The 7,500-nt window shown below is 39.4% G+C and overlaps 5 non-coding genes across 5 annotated transcripts; all 5 read right to left on the reverse strand.

Annotated features, from left to right (window-relative positions):
* Nucleotides 1–1,214: 1,214 nt before the first annotated feature.
* On the reverse strand, nucleotides 1,215–1,287 carry TRNAR-CCU (transfer RNA arginine (anticodon CCU)). Its single transcript has one exon. It is a non-coding gene; the product is annotated as a tRNA-Arg (tRNA).
* Nucleotides 1,288–2,082: 795 nt separating this feature from the next.
* Nucleotides 2,083–2,155, reverse strand: TRNAR-UCG (transfer RNA arginine (anticodon UCG)). Its single transcript has one exon. It is a non-coding gene; the product is annotated as a tRNA-Arg (tRNA).
* A 2,235-nt stretch (nucleotides 2,156–4,390) lies between these two features.
* TRNAR-CCU (transfer RNA arginine (anticodon CCU)) lies at nucleotides 4,391–4,463 on the reverse strand. The gene has a single exon. It is a non-coding gene; the product is annotated as a tRNA-Arg (tRNA).
* A 795-nt stretch (nucleotides 4,464–5,258) lies between these two features.
* On the reverse strand, nucleotides 5,259–5,331 carry TRNAR-UCG (transfer RNA arginine (anticodon UCG)). Its single transcript has one exon. It is a non-coding gene; the product is annotated as a tRNA-Arg (tRNA).
* Nucleotides 5,332–5,978: 647 nt separating this feature from the next.
* On the reverse strand, nucleotides 5,979–6,051 carry TRNAR-CCU (transfer RNA arginine (anticodon CCU)). Its single transcript has one exon. It is a non-coding gene; the product is annotated as a tRNA-Arg (tRNA).
* Between the last annotated feature and the right edge of the window lie 1,449 nt (nucleotides 6,052–7,500).

The following is a 7,500-nucleotide window of genomic DNA, read 5'->3' on the forward strand; positions in this document are numbered from 1 at the left end:
AGAGGCACCAAGTCTCCTAACCAAGTTCAACCACACTCTGCAACTTAACCATTGCACTACAAATTAGGCAATGGGGGCATCAGCAAAGGCAGCCAATGTGCCGATCCTTTATACATTTTGTGTAGTACTTTTCTTACTCGAAGGCAAAATCAGCACTTTAACTGCCCAAATCATACAGATTTTACACATGTAGCACTCTATGCACACATAGGCACACACCTTGCAGTTCTTCTACACACACTTAAGCTAAAAACCCATTCTGTCACGTCAAAATTCTGCAAACCTATTACATATTCAGTGCGTCGGCATAGAAGCACTTTTTAATGCCACTAAAATGCACAAGTAGTTAGACTGAAGATGCAACCTGAATGAGTTTACAGTATGTACTCCACTTTATTAATGATTAGTACTGAGAAAGTGAGGACTACAAGAGTATTGAAAAATACTTTTTCCACTCTGAATGTAAAGCAGATTGTGTGACCATTGGCCAAAAACGACCACGAAAGGACTCGAACCCTCAATCTTCTGATCCAAAGTCAGACGCCTTATCCATTAGGCCACGCGGTCATCCGTCCACCTGAGATGATTTTTATCATGTAGGTGGTATGCATGGATGGAGAACATATTATTGAAAGGTATTCAGGTTTACATCCCATAGTGTTCTTTCAGCTCTTTTCGCTGGAAGCACTTTTTTGGAATCTATATATTGAGTATTTTATGAGTACGATATGCTTTTGTTTTCCTTTTTGCATACAAACCTCTTTCCTCATGAGTTTAAAGCTCATTTGTATTCTCTACATAGCTCTGGAAGTTTCCAGACGTGGAGTGAAACTGTTTTGAAAGTAGGACAAATTGCTCCTTCCTGCATATGCTAATTTTTCACACTCACATAGGTTGTATACGTTTTATGAATCCTGGCTTGACCTATTCAAGTAGCTGAAAGCCTGTCACCACCTCTAGAAACAAGATTCACACCAATCCAATTCAAATCATTTTTTCCAAAGGATTATGTTCTGGCCGGTCGAAAATGCATCTCACAAAAATAGGCATTTAAAAATATACTTTGCAGTTTCAGAACACTAACATGACTGTGAAGTGTAGACAAGTAAAATGGGACCGTTTCAAAGTACCTAATCCCTCATAAACTTCTGAGAGGAAGCATGTAATAAATCTACCTAATTTTCTGGAAAAGATAGAGGGAGGATTTTTGTTATCACCTCAGATGGGACTCGAACCCACAATCCCTGGCTTAGGAGGCCAGTGCCTTATCCATTAGGCCACTGAGGCACACATGCATAGCTCTTTTCTAGAGACATTATTTAAATGTATTCTATGGTCAGACACCGGTGTGTGCACACAGGGCATTTCTCACTTCTCTCTATAAGTAAACTTCCCATTTTCATCCTCTTCCATCCCCGACTTTAACGCTCTCTTCTATGCTATAATGGAGACTTTGACATTTTAGCAAGTGGAGAGAAATTGGAGAACCACTTTCGACTCCACACTTCTTCTTGACTTACTTCTTTTCTCAATACACTGGGCTTAGAAAATGGTATCAAGCCATCCTTATCATCAGCAGGACACGTAAAGAGGCACCAAGTCTCCTAACCAAGTTCAACCACACTCTGCAACTTAACCATTGCACTACAAATTAGGCAACGGGGGCATCAGCAAAAGCAGCCAATGTGCCGATCCTTTATACATTTTTTGTAGTACTTTTCTTACTCGGAGGCAAAATCAGCACTTTAACTGCCCAAATCATACAGACTTTACACATGTAGCACTCTATGCACACATAGGCACACACCTTGCAGTTCTTCTACACACACTTAAGCTAAAAACCCATTCTGTCACGTCAAAATTCTGCAAACCTATTACATATTCAGTGCGTCGGCATAGAAGCACTTTTTAATGCCACTAAAAGGCACAAGTAGTTAGACTGAAGATGCAACCTGAATGAGTTTACAGTATGTACTCCACTTTATTAATGATTAGTAATGAGAAAGTGAGGACTACAAGAGTATTGGAAAAGACTTTTTCCACTCTGAATGTAAAGCAGATTGTGTGACCATTGGCCAAAAATGACCACGAAGGGACTCGAACCCTCAATCTTCTGATCCGAAGTCAGACGCCTTATCCATTAGGCCACGTGGTCATCCAATCACCTGAGATGATTTTTATCATGTAGGTGGTATGCATGGATGGAGAACATATTATTGAAAGGTATTCAGGTTTACATCCCATAGTGTTCTTTCAGCTCTTTTCGCTGGAAGCACTTTTTTGGAATCTATATATTGAGTATTTTATGAGTACGATATGCTTTTGTTTTCCTTTTTGCATACAAACCTCTTTCCTCATGCGTTTAAAGCTCATTTGTATTCTCTACATAGCTCTGGAAGTTTCCAGACTTTGAGTGAAACAATTTTTAAAGGAGGACAAATTGCTCCTTCCTGCATATGCTAATTTTTCACACTCACATAGGTTGTATACGTTTTATGAATCCTGGCTTGACCTATTCAAGTAGCTGAAAGCCTGTCACCACCTCTAGAAACAAGATTCACACCAATCCAATTCAAATCATTTTTTCCAAAGGAATATGTTCTGGCCGGTCGAAAATGCATCTCACAAAAATAGGCATTTAAAAATATACTTTGCAGTTTCAGAACACTAACATGACTGTGAAGTGTACACAAGTAAAATGGGACCGTTTCAAAGTAACTAATCCCTCATAAACTTCTGAGAGGAAGCATGTAATAAATCTACCTAATTTTCTGGAAAAGATAGAGGGAGGATTTTCGTTATCACCTCAGATGGGACTCGAACCCACAATCCCTGTCTTATGAGGCCAGTGCCTTATCCATTAGGCCACTGAGGCACACATGCATAGCTCTTTTCTAGAGACATTATTTAAATGTATTCTATGGTCAGACACTGGTGTGTGCACACAGGGCATTTCTCACTTCTCTCTATAAGTAAACTTCCCATTTTCATCCTCTTCCATCCCCGACTTTAACGCTCTCTTCTATGCTATAATGGAGACTTTGCAATTTTAGCAAGTGGAGAGAAATTGGAGAACCACTTTCGACTCCACACTTCTTCTTGACTTACTTCTTTTCTCAATATACTGGGCTTAGAAAATGGTATCAAGCCATCCTTATCATCAGCAGGACACGGAAAGAGGCACCAAGTCTCCTAACCAAGTTCAACCACACTCTGCAACTTAACCATTGCACTACAAATTAGGCAACGGGGGCATCAGCAAAGGCAGCCAATGTGCCGATCCTTTATACATTTTTTGTAGTACTTTTCTTACTCGGAGGCAAAATCAGCACTTTAACTGCCCAAATCATACAGACTTTACACATGTAGCACTCTATGCACACATAGGCACACACCTTGCAGTTCTTCTACACACACTTAAGCTAAAAACCCATTCTGTCACGTCAAAATTCTGCAAACCTATTACATATTCAGTGCGTCGGCATAGAAGCACTTTTTAATGCCACTAAAATGCACAAGTAGTTAGACTGAAGATGCAACCTGAATGAGTTTACAGTATGTACTCCACTTTATTAATGATTAGTAATGAGAAAGTGAGGACTACAAGAGTATTGGAAAAGACTTTTTCCACTTTGAATGTAAAGCAGATTGTGTGACCATTGGCCAAAAATGATCACGAAGGGACTTGAACCCTCAATCTTCTGATCCGAAGTCAGACGCCTTATCCATTAGGCCACGCGGTCATCCGTTCACCTGAGATGATTTTTATCATGTAGGTGGTATGCATGGATGGAGAACATATTATTGAAAGGTATTCAGGTTTACATCCCATAGTGTTCTTTCAGCTCTTTTCGCTGGAAGCACTTTTTTGGAATCTATATATTGAGTATTTTATGAGTACGATATGCTTTTGTTTTCCTTTTTGCATACAAAACTCTTTCCTCATGCGTTTAAAGCTCATTTGTATTCTCTACATAGCTCTGGAAGTTTCCAGACGTGGAGTGAAACTGTTTTGAAAGTAGGACAAATTGCTCCTTCCTGCATATGCTAATTTTTCACACTCACATAGGTTGTATAAGTTTTATGAATCCTGGCTTGACCTATTCAAGTAGCTGAAAGCCTGTCACCACCTCTAGAAACAAGATTCACACCAATCCAATTCAAATCATTTTTTCCAAAGGAATATGTTCTGGCTGGTCGAAAATGCATCTCACAAAAATAGGCATTTAAAAATATACTTTGCAGTTTCAGAACACTAACATGACTGTGAAGTGTGCACAAGTAAAATGGGACCGTTTCAAAGTACCTAATCCCTCATAAACTTCTGAGAGGAAGCATGTAATAAATCTACCTAATTTTCAGGAAAAAATAGAGGGAGGATTTTTGTTATCACCTCAGATGGGACTTGAACCCACAATCTCTGGCTTAGGAGGCCAGTGCCTTATCCATTAGGCCACTGAGGCACACAAGCATAGCTCTTTTCTAGAGACATTATTTAAATGTATTCTATGGTCAGACACCGGTGTGTGCACACAGGGCATTTCTCACTTCTCTCTATAAGTAAACTTCCCATTTTCATCCTCTTCCATCCCCGACTTTAACGCTCTCTTCTATGCTATAATGGAGACTTTGAAATTTTAGCAAGTGGAGAGAAATTGGAGAACCACTTTCGACTCCACACTTCTTCTTCACTTACTTCTTTTCTCAATATACTGGGCTTAGAAAATGGTATCAAGCCATCCTTATCATCAGCAGGACACGTAAAGAGGCACCAAGTCTCCTAACCAAGTTCAACCACACTCTGCAACTTAACCATTGCACTACAAATTAGGCAACGGGGGCATCAGCAAAAGCAGCCAATGTGCCGATCCTTTATACATTTTTTGTAGTACTTTTCTTACTCGGAGGCAAAATCAGCACTTTAACTGCCCAAATCATACAGACTTTACACATGTAGCACTCTATGCACACATAGGCACACACCTTGCAGTTCTTCTACACACACTTAAGCTAAAAACCCATTCTGTCACGTCAAAATTCTGCAAACCTATTACATATTCAGTGCGTCGGCATAGAAGCACTTTTTAATGCCACTAAAAGGCACAAGTAGTTAGACTGAAGATGCAACCTGAATGAGTTTACAGTATGTACTCCACTTTATTAATGATTAGTAATGAGAAAGTGAGGACTACAAGAGTATTGGAAAAGACTTTTTCCACTCTGAATGTAAAGCAGATTGTGTGACCATTGGCCAAAAATGACCACGAAGGGACTCGAACCCTCAATCTTCTGATCCGAAGTCAGACGCCTTATCCATTAGGCCACGTGGTCATCCATTCACCTGAGATGATTTTTATCATGTAGGTGGTATGCATGGATGGAGAACATATTATTGAAAGGTATTCAGGTTTACATCCCATAGTGTTCTTTCAGCTCTTTTCGCTGGAAGCACTTTTTTGGAATCTATATATTGAGTATTTTATGAGTACGATATGCTTTTGTTTTCCTTTTTGCATACAAACCTCTTTCCTCATGCGTTTAAAGCTCATTTGTATTCTCTACATAGCTCTGGAAGTTTCCAGACTTTGAGTGAAACAATTTTTAAAGGAGGACAAATTGCTCCTTCCTGCATATGCTAATTTTTCACACTCACATAGGTTGTATACGTTTTATGAATCCTGGCTTGACCTATTCAAGTAGCTGAAAGCCTGTCACCACCTCTAGAAACAAGATTCACACCAATCCAATTCAAATCATTTTTTCCAAAGGAATATGTTCTGGCCGGTCGAAAATGCATCTCACAAAAATAGGCATTTAAAAATATACTTTGCAGTTTCAGAACACTAACATGACTGTGAAGTGTACACAAGTAAAATGGGACCGTTTCAAAGTAACTAATCCCTCATAAACTTCTGAGAGGAAGCATGTAATAAATCTACCTAATTTTCTGGAAAAGAAAGAGGGAGGATTTTTGTTATCACCTCAGATGGGACTTGAACCCACAATCTCTGGCTTAGGAGGCCAGTGCCTTATCCATTAGGCCACTGAGGCACACAAGCATAGCTCTTTTCTAGAGGCATTATTTAAATGTATTCTATGGTCAGACACCGGTGTGTGCACACAGGGCATTTCTCACTTCTCTCTATAAGTAAACTTCCCATTTTCATCCTCTTCCATCCTTGACTTTAACGCTCTCTTCTATGCTTTAATGGAGACTTTGCAATTTTAGCAAGTGGAGAGAAATTGGAGAACCACTTTCGACTCCACACTTCTTCTTCACTTACTTCTTTTCTCAATATACTGGGCTTAGAAAATGGTATCAAGCCATCCTTATCATCAGTAGGACACGGAAAGAGGCACCAAGTCTCCTAACCAAGTTCAACCACACTCTGCAACTTAACCATTGCACTACAAATTAGGCAATGGGGGCATCAGCAAAGGCAGCCAATGTGCCGATCCTTTATACATTTTGTGTAGTACTTTTCTTACTCGAAGGCAAAATCAGCACTTTAACTGCCCAAATCATACAGATTTTACACATGTAGCACTCTATGCACACATAGGCACACACCTTGCAGTTCTTCTACACACACTTAAGCTAAAAACCCATTCTGTCACGTCAAAATTCTGCAAACCTATTACATATTCAGTGCGTCGGCATAGAAGCACTTTTTAATGCCACTAAAATGCACAAGTAGTTAGACTGAAGATGCAACCTGAATGAGTTTACAGTATGTACTCCACTTTATTAATGATTAGTACTGAGAAAGTGAGGACTACAAGAGTATTGAAAAATACTTTTTCCACTCTGAATGTAAAGCAGATTGTGTGACCATTGGCCAAAAACGACCACGAAAGGACTCGAACCCTCAATCTTCTGATCCAAAGTCAGACGCCTTATCCATTAGGCCACGCGGTCATCCGTCCACCTGAGATGATTTTTATCATGTAGGTGGTATGCATGGATGGAGAACATATTATTGAAAGGTATTCAGGTTTACATCCCATAGTGTTCTTTCAGCTCTTTTCGCTGGAAGCACTTTTTTGGAATCTATATATTGAGTATTTTATGAGTACGATATGCTTTTGTTTTCCTTTTTGCATACAAACCTCTTTCCTCATGAGTTTAAAGCTCATTTGTATTCTCTACATAGCTCTGGAAGTTTCCAGACGTGGAGTGAAACTGTTTTGAAAGTAGGACAAATTGCTCCTTCCTGCATATGCTAATTTTTCACACTCACATAGGTTGTATACGTTTTATGAATCCTGGCTTGACCTATTCAAGTAGCTGAAAGCCTGTCACCACCTCTAGAAACAAGATTCACACCAATCCAATTCAAATCATTTTTTCCAAAGGATTATGTTCTGGCCGGTCGAAAATGCATCTCACAAAAATAGGCATTTAAAAATATACTTTGCAGTTTCAGAACACTAACATGACTGTGAAGTGTAGACAAGTAAAATGGGACCGTTTCAAAGTACCTAATCCCTCATAAACTT

Source organism: Triturus cristatus, chromosome 4_1 (assembly GCF_964204655.1).
Source record: "Triturus cristatus chromosome 4_1, aTriCri1.1, whole genome shotgun sequence".
Taxonomy (NCBI): Eukaryota; Metazoa; Chordata; class Amphibia; order Caudata; family Salamandridae; genus Triturus; species Triturus cristatus.